Source organism: Sphaerodactylus townsendi, linkage group LG06 (assembly GCF_021028975.2).
Source record: "Sphaerodactylus townsendi isolate TG3544 linkage group LG06, MPM_Stown_v2.3, whole genome shotgun sequence".
Classification (NCBI taxonomy): Eukaryota; Metazoa; Chordata; class Lepidosauria; order Squamata; family Sphaerodactylidae; genus Sphaerodactylus; species Sphaerodactylus townsendi.
Genome location: NC_059430.1, coordinates 71,483,820 through 71,497,962, shown reverse-complemented (window position 1 = coordinate 71,497,962; position 14,143 = coordinate 71,483,820).

The window sequence follows — 14,143 nt, the reverse complement described above, 5'->3', positions numbered from 1 at the left end:
TTCATTGGAGAAACATGGTGTGAGGAAACTAGAAACATCATAAGATAACAAATAGAAGAAATTGTGGCTCCAAGCCTTTTGTAAGAGAAAAGGAAAATTGGAATGGGGATTTCTGGGGTCAAAATGGCAGGAATGAGAAATTCGAAATTCTTAAAAATATTCTGAACAAATGAAACTACTGATCTGTCAAAGTCTGAGTTGTCTACTGTAGCTGGTAGCAGCCCTGTATGGTCTCAAGCAGAAATCTTTCATACCACCTACTGCCAGATCCATTTAACTGGAGATGTTGGAGAGCAAACCACTTCACCTATGAGCCAAGACCCTGTTACTGCTGTCCCTTCCACTCATTTCTGGTTTTCATTATTTCTCTCATGTATGAGATCTTTCCATCAAACAGACAAAGCCTGAGAAGTTGCTGGAATAAAAATAATTCTTGAGCTCAGAATACCCCAGACAACTATAAAATGCTTTCGTTTGGTAGCTTTGCCCCTGCAACATTTGTAGACTTGCCATTTTTCTCACCATTTTTTTTGCAGAACCATTTACCTCTTTTCATTTAATTTTCCTTAATATATTGGTAGTTATGATCACAATTCTGCCATAACCCCTTGATAACTATTTCTTCTGCCGGTGTTCTTATGAGCATCCCCAAATATCTATCCTAAACATTATCTTTTTTTATCTTCAGTTCACTGCGCCATATCTTCCCATCTCCTTATGAAGTGAATAACTTTCTCTACATTTATGCTGTTTCTCTGAAAGTATTTATACGCTTTTACCATGTCCTCAATGAATCTTTCCTAGTCTAGACTATATAAATGTAGATTCCTCCATCTCTTCTCATATATCTTATTCTCCCAGACTCCTATCTGTTCTGTTGAGCTCACTTTCAGCCCCGTCTTATTAATTTGCCAGATGTACATCTGGGAAAGGATGGGAAAGCTATTAGGCATGATTTGCTGTCACTCAACAGGGTTTGCACGCTTGCAAAGAGCAGCAGGAGCCCATGGGAGAAGTTAGTACAGCACTCTTCTTTGTAACTCCATGGGGCCCTTCTGCCATTTATTGTGTACTAAAGGATCATGCTTAACAGCTGGCCCACCCTCTGGTCCCCCAGGCTCCTCCTCCTTTCCACCCTTTGGGTGGTCTGTTCTATTAGAGGAGATTCTGAAACTGAAGCACTTAATATATACACTGTAGGATCACCATCTCTTTCTTTGGATAATGCTGCCAGTGATACATTCATGTCTGCCTTTTATCTTCATAGAGTCCTTTACAGCACTGCAACAATCTCGGTACCCTTGCAGAGACTTTTAATTGTTTAAGATTTATTAATAGAAACATTTATATCCCACCCTTCCAGACATTCAGGTGATTTACACTATATCAAAATGGAACAGGAAGGAAGGAAGGAAGGAAGGAAGGAAGGAAGGAAGGAAGGAAGGAAGGAAGGAAGGAAGGAAGGAAGGAAGGAAGGAAGGAAGGACTATAGTTTGTCAATTTCCAGCAGACAAATCAGACAGTAATCTAAAACCTCAGGATGAAGAAGTTTTGAATTTTTTTAAAAAAAGTTTGGCATACTTAGGCTAATGTAGGTATCCTCCAGACTCCTCAAAAAGCACATTACAGAAAATTGGTGTGGTTACAGACAGGAGTGAGAGATCATGAATATATATGAATCTGCTAGGAGGGCACATTCAACCAGTTAAGTCTGCTGAGCCTCAGGTGTGTTGACAGTGCAGCAATCAAGACACTGAACTGCTTAAGATTACCAAACACTTTATTTATGGAACTAAAAAACTGGATAGGAAGGGAAGTTCTGCTTTTCTAGCTGAAGGGGGAGGGAGTTTTAGACTGTTCTAGAAGAAAAGCCTAAAAATAGCAATCTGCAGACAGACAAGGAGAAGCCCCTTTAGAAAGAAGGTACTCTCCCTGTAGTCCTGTCTAGCCAGAGCTTCTGGTTCCTGCTGGATCTTCTTTCATCTTCTTCTTAGCATACACAGAAATTACCATATTCCAGCAAAGTGATGCACAAGTTTCATACCAGAAGAATACCAAAAGATGTGATGCTTTCTTTTTAAGTTGTGTGGCTTCCTTACTACGTTGTGGGGGAGAGAGGAAGTATACAATTCAGAGTTTTCTGAGCCAAAGAAAGGATTCAAATGACATATTATTTTCTTACATTTGTTAAAAATGTTGACATATTTTAAATACGCAGATTTGTCTCAAATAAAGTGGATTCTTTTAAGTTACAGGATGAAATTTCAGCGACTGAACATGTTCAATTAACAGAAGAATTCCAACAAACATACACAAACATCAGTACTGATGCTTCTTGCTAAAAGCTGGCTATGTTGATGACTGCTCAGTGCTTACAGGATGGTGGTAAATTGGGAGATCATACCTCCAGCCTATCATAATTCTGCAATTTTGAAATTGTTGCCTTAAAGGGAAACACTGCGCAGTCAGTTTGGGACAGGATTTGCAGTTATCTATCTTTAGTAATACTAGTAATTACTGTTCCAATAAGAATGAATAGTCTAAGTGAAGTGAAGACTGGGGCCTTCACTGTTAGATACCATATTGTTATGCAAAATGTCCTACATTTATATCTGGTAATTGATGGGAAGACTGAACACAATGTGTGGTTTGCTGTCCTAAGTAGCTGAGTCATGCCTGCTTAGGCAGGGCTAAACCAGCTTTGCCTGCTGTACAGAGAAGAGCTAGAAAAGCAAGACATATTGGTTTTATGTGGAAGAATGGCCTCATGTTGCTGTGAACTTGGCATAACATTTGGGATTGCTTCTGAACTATTGCTCAACAAGCATTTTAAACACCTGTAAATAATCAACCAACTATTACTGAGGCATCAAAAGTGTCCTGTCTTCCATAAGAAACTCATCCTACAAGGGTTGTCTTGAATTTCTTGGTGAGAAATGAAAAATGGGGTTGCAAGTAAAAAGTACCTGGGGAACATTACTAGCCCACTTTGTGATTTAATGACATCACATGGTGGTGGTGGTAGTAGTACTGGTAAAATTTATTGCATCTAGTCAAAGACCATTACAAAACAAGACAAGAGATAAAAAAATAAAGCACTCGTAGTAGAGCACAATCAATTACAAACTTAAAATTTCTCAACCACTCAAAATTGAAGTTTTCTTTGCAAGAACTGTGGCTCTGGTCTTTCTGGCTGCAAGGGCAAAAAAAGTCACTCTGTACAAAACATAAGAGTCAACATGAGTATTAACTATAGGCTTATTTATTGACTAATTAGTTATTTGCTCCTCGTGTGATACTTGTGTTTTATGATGATTTTATGTATGATGTCTTATGTTGTACATCGCCCAGAGCCCTTTGGGGATAGGGCGGTATATCAAACAAACAAACAAACAAACAAACAAAATAGATAACAAATACATTAATTTCTTAGAGTCTGAAACATTGAGGATCCACAAAATTATAATTTCAGAAAATTATTATAATTTCAGAAAATTTCAGGTACAAGTTATACCATAATGTGGAAGATCTCCCACATTATCTTCCACAGAACAAGATCTTCCATAATGTGGAAGGTTCTCACAAATACAGAGGTGTTGATCCACTAGGATTTGATTATTATATCATCTTGTTAGAGAAGTGGACGGCACTGTATGGAACCTTAGGGATGTTAAGGCCATCCTAAGCATGTATACTGATATATTTGCCAGCAAAAAGCCCTGAAGTATGATATCTTTTTATCATTTTGTACCACGGAACAAACCATGATTGTGAATTTTTCACACTGTTGAGCATGGTATCCTCTTTGTAGATTTACTCCCACAACTCAGTATTATTACCCATATTATGGAGCAAACCATACCTTGTATGGTATAGCGCTCAAATAATATAGCGCTCCTAAATAATTTGAATGGGTCTGATCATTTCTCAAAAGGAGGTTGAAACACTGGTGACCAAAGAAGTCTATTTGGATGCTGTATTTCTTACCCAGTATTTCAAAATGGCTAAATGAGCCCCAGTTTTGAGTGAGGGCAAAACAAGCTGTACCCTTAACAAAGCTGTTGGTGATCCCCTTGGAAGTTCAAAACTCATAATCGAAAAAGATCTGAATTACTTCCAGACTATTGAGGACTTACTCTTTCCAGCCCCATACTTCAATGACATATAATAAAAGAAGGATAATTTTACTTGCTGAAAGTTTTTAAGATGGGATCTATTAGAAACCCTCCTTTGGTATAACAGAACCTCATGATACTTCCAGATGTCTTTAAAGGGACAGGTCTTGTCACTGCCAAGTGATCATTCCAGTTCAAGGTCTCACTAAAGGTAATTCCCATATATTTTAATGTGCTACATTGTTCAATGGGAATGTCATGTATGCTCCAAAAAATGGCCTTTTCCCAAAGACCATGACTCTTGAATTTGTAGCTTTATACTGTTTTCTCTGCCCCCCAAACCCCACCTGATTGAAAATGGAGCTTGGATGAGGCAGAGCCGATAGCATAAAGCTGAAGCCAGTCAGCTCTACTGCTCAGTACTATCCTGGGCTTGGTGTAGATTGGATCAAGCTTTAAACTGCAGGCTCAAATCTGGACATAGGATAGCTGAGGCCAGTATCAAACAAGCCTTTCCCACTCCACACTCCATGTGGAGTTCAGGATGGGCTTGCCTGGAACTGGAACTGGAACTGGAACTGGAAGCTCAGTGTTTAACTGCACCTGTGATCCTAAGCTCTATGTGGAGTTTGGGCAGGAACACAATTGGATGGGGGGCAGCTGACAATGTGACCCCCATGTGACCTGCTCAATGGCGCCCAGGGCAGGGCAAGCCACTGTGCTTGTTTCGGGCATTATTATAAGCAGTTATGCCCCTGGTTTTTGCATTCTGGGTCAAACCATCAATTGTTAATAGATGAGGTAGACGTTTGCACAGACGTAGTAATGTAAAACCGTGCCTGGTGACAAGGCTTTGTTTTTGCACCTCCCACCTCTATTGGAGGCCAGGGCAGGGGGGCACAAAAACAAGGCTTCTGGCCTGGGCTGGCGTGTGCCTGCTCACACTGGCCTCCAATAGAGGGAGGGCAGAAGCAGCCATGCCAGGAGCCTGCTGGGCATTTCTGGGCAGCCCCCCTCTATGAAAGGTGCACACCTGCTCATGCCAGCCTCCATTAGAGGTAAGGGGTGGGGGCAGCAGCCAGCCCTGGCCCAGAGCCTGCCGGGCACTCCTGGAGCACCCCAACCTCCATCAGAGGCGCATGTCTGCTCACGCTAACCTCTGATAGAGGTGGGGGGTGAGGTGGCAGCAGCCAGCCCATGCCCAGAGCCTGTCGGGCACTCCCAGGCTGCCCCTCACCTCCATTGGAGGCCATGCCTGCCCTGAGAGGGCAAAAGCTGGCCTGTGGCCACTGGCAAACACACCCCACCATTCTGTCACTTGGGAAGCTACTGAGTGCCAGCCAGGTCCCACAGTGCGGGGACCTGGCCGGTGCCCAGCACCTCACATGTGACAGAATGGTGTGTACCCATGGACATGGAATATCCCATGTCCCCATAGATGGTTCCCCACTGGTTGTAGGTTGGTGTGTAATGGTTTGATGAAACTATCTTTTCATGATATGCAAATAGAGTCATTCCCAGGTTGCATTAAGGCTAAGCAAAAGGATCTTAACTTTTGATTCATCAGTTCTTGAGGTATTGTGTTCTGTAGCTGCTCTGACCACTTAAGCTTTTTATGACCTGGAAAAGTACCTTCAGTGATCTTATGTGCTGAAGCTAAATATATGTTGTTATTAAAATTAAGTAGAAGCCTCAGGGAACAGTGATCACTAGGTGAGGTGTCACCTACCTCCAAATAAGCTACAGTCAGCAGGTTTGGAGCAACTGCTATATAATCAATAATGCTGGCTTGGCCAGAAGATAAAAAAGTAAAAGTGCCCCCAACTTATCAAACTTAGTGCCATTTAACACATAAAGGTTAAATGAGAAGAGCAGCTCGAGAAATTGTAACCCAGACTTATTAACAATTAGGTCTTGTGAAGTTTGATACAGTTGACTAACTGTGGTTTTATCCCTAACCCAGGAGCTGTGTTGCCAGGACCAATTGTGACATTAAAATTTCCAACATAGAATTATTTGGACATTGGGAAATTGAGAGATCGTGGACTCTTGGATTACAATCATTAAAGACACTTGAAGCTATTGCTTGTTCAATTGTTTGGTGGAGGGGGGTGGGTCTTGAGTTGAAGAATGAAATGAAGAAGCATCCTTAACCATCAAAAGTTTAATTCTTAATCTTAAACAGTCCAGTCTGCTGGTAGTAGCTAATTGTTTAGTAGGTAGAAGAGTTGAAAAGGAGTTAATTAGTTCTTCCTCTATAGAACTGTCCAGATAAGAGCTTTCTATGGTAGCAGGCGGATGTTCTGGTAAAACATTACTTCGGATTGGATTCTGGTGACATGAATCGACTAGTGTTTTCTCAGATAAATTGTTCTCAACTGTACAGATTTTTTAATGTTGGTCAATTGGGCGAAAGGGAGATAAAACAGTATTAGCAAAGACGTGAACTGGGAAGATCCCTTGGAGTCCCAGGTTTGCCTACTGCCTTAGCATTATTGAAGGTATTCTAGGACTACCAAAGGTGAGCATAATTCACTTTGCTTGATTCATATTGTTGAGAGATTCAACTGAGCTAAGATCTATTGTGGAACATTTCATTATTAACAAAGTTTCCAAGTGATTGCTAGCTTGTCACTCAGAATTCCAAAGGGGATCTGCCCCTTATAGGAACAGATAGTTAGACAGACCTTGTGAGGTTGTAACATCAGATGCTGAAATTTCCCTTTATCCTCTGACTGCTTCAAATTAATGTGCTTGTTATTCCCTGTAATGGTTTTAAAAGGGAAAGAACACAGAAATTGTGCATGAGAGGAAAAAAAATATTTGTGGCTGATTTAGGATGACCTTCTCCAGTTATCTGCCTGAATATGTTGCTTGAGTTGTGAATTAATCCAGTCCATGTTGGCAAAGTTAGCATCCATTGTTTTTTGCTATCAACTTAGTTTGCTTCCACAAGATGTTTTCAGTGTTGTCGTCATCCTCTATATTATTAGCCTTGTGTAACAAATTAGGTAAACACCTCTCAGACTCCTCCTGAGGATTAGTTTGTTCAGCCAGAGGAGAGAAACGATTTGAGATTGGGATGGTAAATTCCCTAGGTTTGCTGGATACATTTTTAGTCTGTTTGCAGGCTGGAAGCAAAGATAGTTTCTCTGCCACATGTAAACGTTTGCCAACTCCCATTATTTAGCTACACCCAACAGCATGGCTAATTAATCTGTTAATCAGCCCCTAAATTCAACTTTAAACCTCTTAGACAGAGGAAAATAAGCAATAAACAATAACTAGGAGCTCTACCTCCTACTAAGTCAGGCAAGGTTGTTAAATAGTAAGACACCAAGTCCCTTCTAATTGCAAAGGCGTGGGAAGGAAATAAAATATCTTACTTGGAAATTGAGTGTTCCAAATTAGACTGAGGAGTACAGGAACAGCTTTTGTGATCATTCAGAGAGCTTCAATAAGTTTATGCTGTCAGGCAGGTAGGAAAATCAAAAGATCATATCAGAGGCTTTACGTGATGCTGCTGCTCTGTTGCCATCTTGGCTCTCTCATGTACAATCAACATCACATGGAAAATCTCCACAGAAGCATCAACATACCACAGGAATGAATATAAGCATTTTCCTCATGCTAATGCCAGTCCACATCGTGAAATTCTTAAAACCAAATACCACATCACAGGGAAGCATTTTTCTTCCACAGGTGGTTTAACTGATGTGGTAGCATACTAAGATGTTCTCTGATAAATGATGAAATTTATCCTTAAACTAGCGGGCCCGGCCACGCGTTGCTGTGGCTGAGTCTGGTGAAGTGGAAAAGGAAGAAAAGGGGAAGCAACCGGTTCGAACATGTGTCATTGCACAATAATTGCAAGGGAAGGGAGGGGCAAGGGGCCCCTCGCTCCCCTCCCTCTCTCCTGTTCCCTTGCATGGCAACCCTGCAGTGCCCTCCCTAATGTTCCCCTTCCTCTGCTAGGGTGGGTGGGCCATGTCCAGGTGGGCTGATCCTGTCCCTTTCACTCCCTTCCCTTGCAGGCAAATTATCTAGCATAAAACACGCTGGGAGGCATGAGCTATGTTGTGTTCAAATTGCAGAGCTTTTGGTCCAGCAAACCCCTGGACCCTCCCTCACCTTCCCCTTCCTCCGCTAGGGTGGGTGGGCCATGTGCAGATAGCCCGCCGCATCTCTTTCACTCCATAAGGCAGTGGTTTTCAAGGAAGGCATGGTTGATTCCCTTGTATCAGAGGGTGTTGCTTTGATGGCCAGCAGATGGCGCTGTTGCGGAACAGAACTGTGGTTCCAACTGTCACAGGTGTAGCATGTACACAATAACTGGCACAGTTGTGACATGTACACAACAGGAGGTGTGGAAACAGTATGAAAACCTGGCTGCACGTGGATGTGACGTTGTGTGAAAATTTCAAAGCAACCGGTCCAATAGTTTGGGAGATTACCTGTCAGCAGAAAAACGCACTGATAGATTTTTATATATATAGATTATATATAATCATCAATGAACATCATAAAGTTTCTTAAAATTGCTAGATTTTAAGTTTTTTTTCAGATTGAATGTGTTTGAGTAGTCAACAAATTTGCATCAAGAAATAATTACTATTGAGTGGTCAAAGAATCCCTCGAGTTTGAGTCAGATACAAAGCTGTTGTCACATAAAAATCTATCTCTCCTGAAGGTGGTGTCATTTCAAAACATTGTAAGTATACTCAGTTGAAAAGGAACTTTTTGGGGGGAAGCCAACAAGGGCATAATTAGTTTTGCATCCCTAATTAGATGCTGAATAGCTGAGGAAATGCTACATAAAGATGGCCGTGTGTCTTCATTTCATTGCTCTGATACACACATGGATGCAATTGTATTCACACAGCAAGTCATAAACTGGTATCTCTAAACATATTTTGCAAATCATACACAGCACAAACTGGAACCATGTGTATTTGCTTTTTAAAGGTCTGCTTCAGTTCTCTTCATGTAGGTGACCTTATTCTCAGTAAGCATTTTCAGTAGAAATTATGTTATCCATTAAAGAAATACAAGATTGAGATAAAGTTTTCCTGTAACTACTTATATATGTGAGAAGCTGTACAAGCTTGAGAAGCATCTCTAAACATTTTATAAACTTAAAAATACTATGTAATATCTTCCATGGGTCAATGTCTAATAAAATGAGAAACCATCACATTATTAATATCACATTAACTCAAGGAATTTTCACTTTTGATGTGGTATTCTTTCCAGTGAGTTCCTGTTCTATTCTGTATTCCTATTGCCCACCACTATCCACTGAGCCACATTCTTCCTGCATTTTACTGTTGAAATGATCTGTGATTATAACTGAGTATTTGTGTCTGTTGTAAAACATCAGATTTTGAATTGTGACCAACCATGAGGCCACACTGGGTCTCCAACAGAAGCAGCAAGAGAGAAAACATGAAAAATTCATATTTTCCCTCTTCTGGGCCAAATCCAAACTGAGAGATGGGTGTATTCCCAGCAGCTTGTCCAAACAGTATGCATACTCCTTGTTTGAGGATGATGGCATTGCACTGCCTGATTGGTGGATTCTGTTGGTGATGCTGAGAATAGGCAGACACTTCACAGGATGCCTGTCAAGCTGGGTGGGTCCCTTAAGCACCAGCCTAAGGCCAAAATCCAGAGTAAGTATGATGGCATCCACAGGTGGGACCTGACAGTTTAAAGCCTAATAGGACAATTTTAAAATATCACTAGGGACCAATCCTGATTGCACCAGCGGCATGGTGGAATAAGGTACTATTCCCCCACTTTTCCCTAGTGTCTTTTCAAGTGCTGAAATAGGCATGGGGAGAACAACAGTATCTCATCCTGCTACATTTCAAAATTGACTCATTAGTCTTTAGAATGGCAGGAGCATCTGCAGGTCAGACAAGTGGATGTCATCATATCTAGGCTTGAGCCTAGTGATGGGGAGGGATGGTGGGTGCATGAGTTGCTGCAGTGGTCTGACCCCCTGAACACCAACCCAACAGCAAATTTACATGCAGGGGGTGTGGTCAGATGGGCAACAGTGCAGTTCCTGAGCCCCGTTGCTGTTCCTGAATCTAACCAGTCACAATTTCCTCATGTCAGCCCTTGAAATCTCAAGTCAAGCAGCAACTGGGAGGGAACGGGAGAATTGGCCTACACACAAACAGTGGATGAGGGTAGGCAAAAATTACCTGTTCTGAGCAGGAGCATACCGTCCTAGGAAAATGGGGACATCCATGTGTCCAGGTGCACACCTCTCAGTCATGTGGGGGGCGCTGGAGGCCCCCCACATGACCAAATGGCATGCGGCACAGCTGCAAGCCCCCAAGTCCTGCCCCAGGACCTGGCCTGCAGGGAGGTGGGGCTCAGCTGCGAGTGGCCGTGGCACCTGCCTGAGCTGCCCGCCGCCGCCGAACCCCCCCCACCTCCATGCAGGAAAGCTGGATTTCCTGCATGGAGGTTGGGGGCATGGCTTGCGGGCATAACCATGCCTCCCCCCACACCTGGCGGTGTGACTTGGGGATGTGGTTCCACCCCCAATTTCCCCGCTCCGCCTCTAAGCAAGTCGGCTTTTGAAAGCCAGATTTTGAAAGCCAGCCGGTGGGGGGGCGGGGCTCAAGGATGGGGTAACATGACCCTGAGTACAGGAGGAAGGGTGGGGGGTGCCTGGAGAAGGAGTTGTCTCTGGGCACCATTCCCCCCCCCCCATATGTCTCTGGTTCTAAGCCAAGGTAAGACTAAGTGTTAGAGTGGGGTTTCAGGGGAAGGCAAGTCATTTGCCTTTGAAGAGTCAATCAAAGGGTTCTAGAAGGGCATGGGTGAAAAGATGGGGCCTGTGCAGATTGCCAGCCCATGTTCAAAAGGCTGAGGAATAGGGTTGCTAGCTCTGGGTTTGAAAATACCTGGAGATTTTGGGGGTGGAGCCTGGGGAAGGCAGAGTTTGGGGAAGAGATGGTATAATGCCATAGAGTACACCCTTCAGACCAGCCATTTTCCTCCAGGGGAGGAAAAGCCAACAGTGGTGGAAGTGGGAAGTGCCTGCAGAAGAACATCTTGCTTTCAGAAACCTGGAGCTGGCCCTGCTGGGGCATACAGGACAGACAAGCAGGCAGGAAGAATGGCATCAGCAAAATAAGGCTTGAGAAGAGCAGCAGGACATTCAGTTCCCACTCTGGTGAAAAGGGTTGGAATTCCCCCAGCTAACTGAATAGCAGATTCAAATAACAACTTGCAAGCCTTTCCAAGCTCACAACCCTTCATACACTATACCTGGTATATCATATATCCCAAAGGCTGCTTGGGGTACTGCCGAGGGGGGAAGTGGTTATTTAGAGTGGTTATTTAACTCTGAAAAAAAGTGAAAGGATTGAACATGTAATGTATGAACCATTTTTACTAGATTGAAAAGTCAAGTGGGAGGGGAAAGGGACAGGACTAACAAATACAAATGTGATAATAAATGGTGTGCTGGATTTAAATGACATTTAGTGCAAGAGGGACAGCTGAAGTGACATCCTGTATAATATATAAAAAGCTGAAGCACTGCACATGAGTGACAGCTGACTTAGCAAGTAGTGGTGACATGTCTTCCACTGACAATGAGAATGGAATACAAATAACACTAACCAATAAGTGACATGCCACTGGCATAAAAGGCAGCATAAGGGATTAAGTGTTTGACTCACATGAGTATTTTTGTCCCATTATAAGATGACTCTTGTCCAGCAGTTGAATTGGCTGCCTTTGGCAAGGAGACTATGTGAGTGGTGGCCTTTCCCCTCCCCCACCCTTTTAGACACTCCAGTTTGAAGTTTTCAAGTTTTTCTCTCAGCCTCATTCTTTCATGGCAGCTGGCAAACCAGTCCAAAAACGATGACTGTGCCAGAGAAGAGCAATTCTGCAAATAGGGATTCAAGACATTCAGCAAGCCGTAAAACTCTCAAAAACTGGAGAGGCAGTCTAGGAGGGCCTTCTCAGTCATGGCACCAAAGCTATGGAACTCTCTCACCAGCGAGATTCGTTTGTCCCCTTTTGTTACGCTCTTCCGCCAATGGGTGAAGACTTTTTTGTTTCATTTGGCATCCCCTCAACGATCCCTCCTTCCTAACCAATGTTTTCAATTTTTGTATATATTTTGACAGTGTTTTGTACATGTTTTAACTCTATTTTAATTGTTTTGATTATATGTGTTGGGCAGGTTGATTTTAATGGTATCCCAATGTAGTGGGTGGCCCTTGTAAGGACAGAAAGGTGGGATACAATTTTTTTTAAATAAAATAAATAATAGCAATACTGGTTTTCTACAGACAAGGAAGGCTACTGAACTATTGGCTGGCAAGTCTCATGCTCACCCTTCTTCCCAGCAAGTCACAGAGAAAGCCAGAATGCTTTAGCAGTAACAGCGTCCAACTATGATGGGGGAGATCTGATTATGCACAAGGTGTCTGCCATGCTGCAGGGGTGACTGTCTGTCATAACATTTCTTGTATGAATGTATTTACTTGAGTCCCGTTTTCACTTCCCATTCTCTCTACAGCAAGCAACACACTTCTAGTATGACTTTTATTTGCTTCTGCAGAGTTGGGCAGATTTGCCAGTGAGCACAGCTTTTCCTGGAACATCTTCCCTCCACTCATGGCCAGCCTACCTATCTTCATGCCTCCCACTTTCTTGCACTGCTATCCTTCCCCCTCACTGCCTCCCCCAGTTCCATGTTGCCAGCTACTCATCCTGCTGGCAACAAGTGGAAAGGAACTCCACTACATGGGCTTAGCCAAAACACATTGACCTCTAAATTCTCATATCGATATCTCAATATAATAATAATAGAGTGTGCTTGATCCCACCATATATCCAATGTTCCTGTGCACTCAGCCCCCCCTTTTTCAGAGATGGTGTAAATCCATAGAAAGTTGGCGTTTCTATGGATAGTACAAGCAGGGTGTCTTTTTGGCCTTACTCCACCTCCCCCGCTTTACTTCTGCCTTCCTTGATGATTGGGGGTCTTTTAAAAAACTTTATTTCAACTTCAAGCATTTGTACCATATTGGATCTATCAAAATAATTAAAGTTCTAATACCGTAATATTGAAATAACAAGTCTCTCTCTCCTTTGGCAGTAGCAGTGGCAGGAAGTGTGTGTGTGTATCTGGCTCATTCCGCACATGCAGAATAATGCACTTTCAAACTGCTCTCAGTGCTCTTTGAAGCTGTGCGGAATAGCAAAATCCACTTGCAAACAGTTGTGAAAGTGGTTTGAAAATGCATTATTTTGTGTGTGCAGAAGGGGCCTTTGTGTGTGCTTGTGAAAGGGAGAGGGAGGGAATATCAGCTCTAGGACATGGTCCCCTTCCTCAGCCAGCATATGGTCCTGGGAACTGCTTTGTCTCTTTCATTTGGGGGGAGCGGGTTATTTTTTGGCAAGCGCTACAATATTGATATAACTGCTATAACAGCAATATCAATATAACAGTAATTTAAAGGCTTTTACAAAGCCAGCAATCTTGAGATTACCAGGTGTGATGAAATCTATGCCTTTAAGAATGAGTTGATGGGTGGAGTTAAGAGAGCCATAAAAGGCAGACTTGGGAGAGTTCAGCAGACATGCTGCACAATCAGTGCCACTTTGCATGTAAACAAAGAAATGCAAGGAGATCCCACTACAGCCCTACTACACAGTGAAGAGCTTTGAGGTAAGTGTTCCATGCACAATGGGCCCTGACTTCAAATCTCCTCTCAAGTTTATTTTGGGACAGACTTTCTTGGTGTGATCCTAAGCAGTGTTACACCCATCTAAGTCCAGTGAAGTCAATGCACATAGAAGAGTTGTCCTTTCTGACTATTTCATCTCATAGGGTTGCTGTAAAATTAAAAGGGAGTGACAATTTTTATTCAGTGGTGAAAGTATGCAGGGGTGTGGCCTGATGTGGAGTACTAGAAAGTCAATAGCCAAAGTAGTACCTCCCATCTTCTGCTTTGAAAACTGCATTCCAGGAGAAAACAGTGATC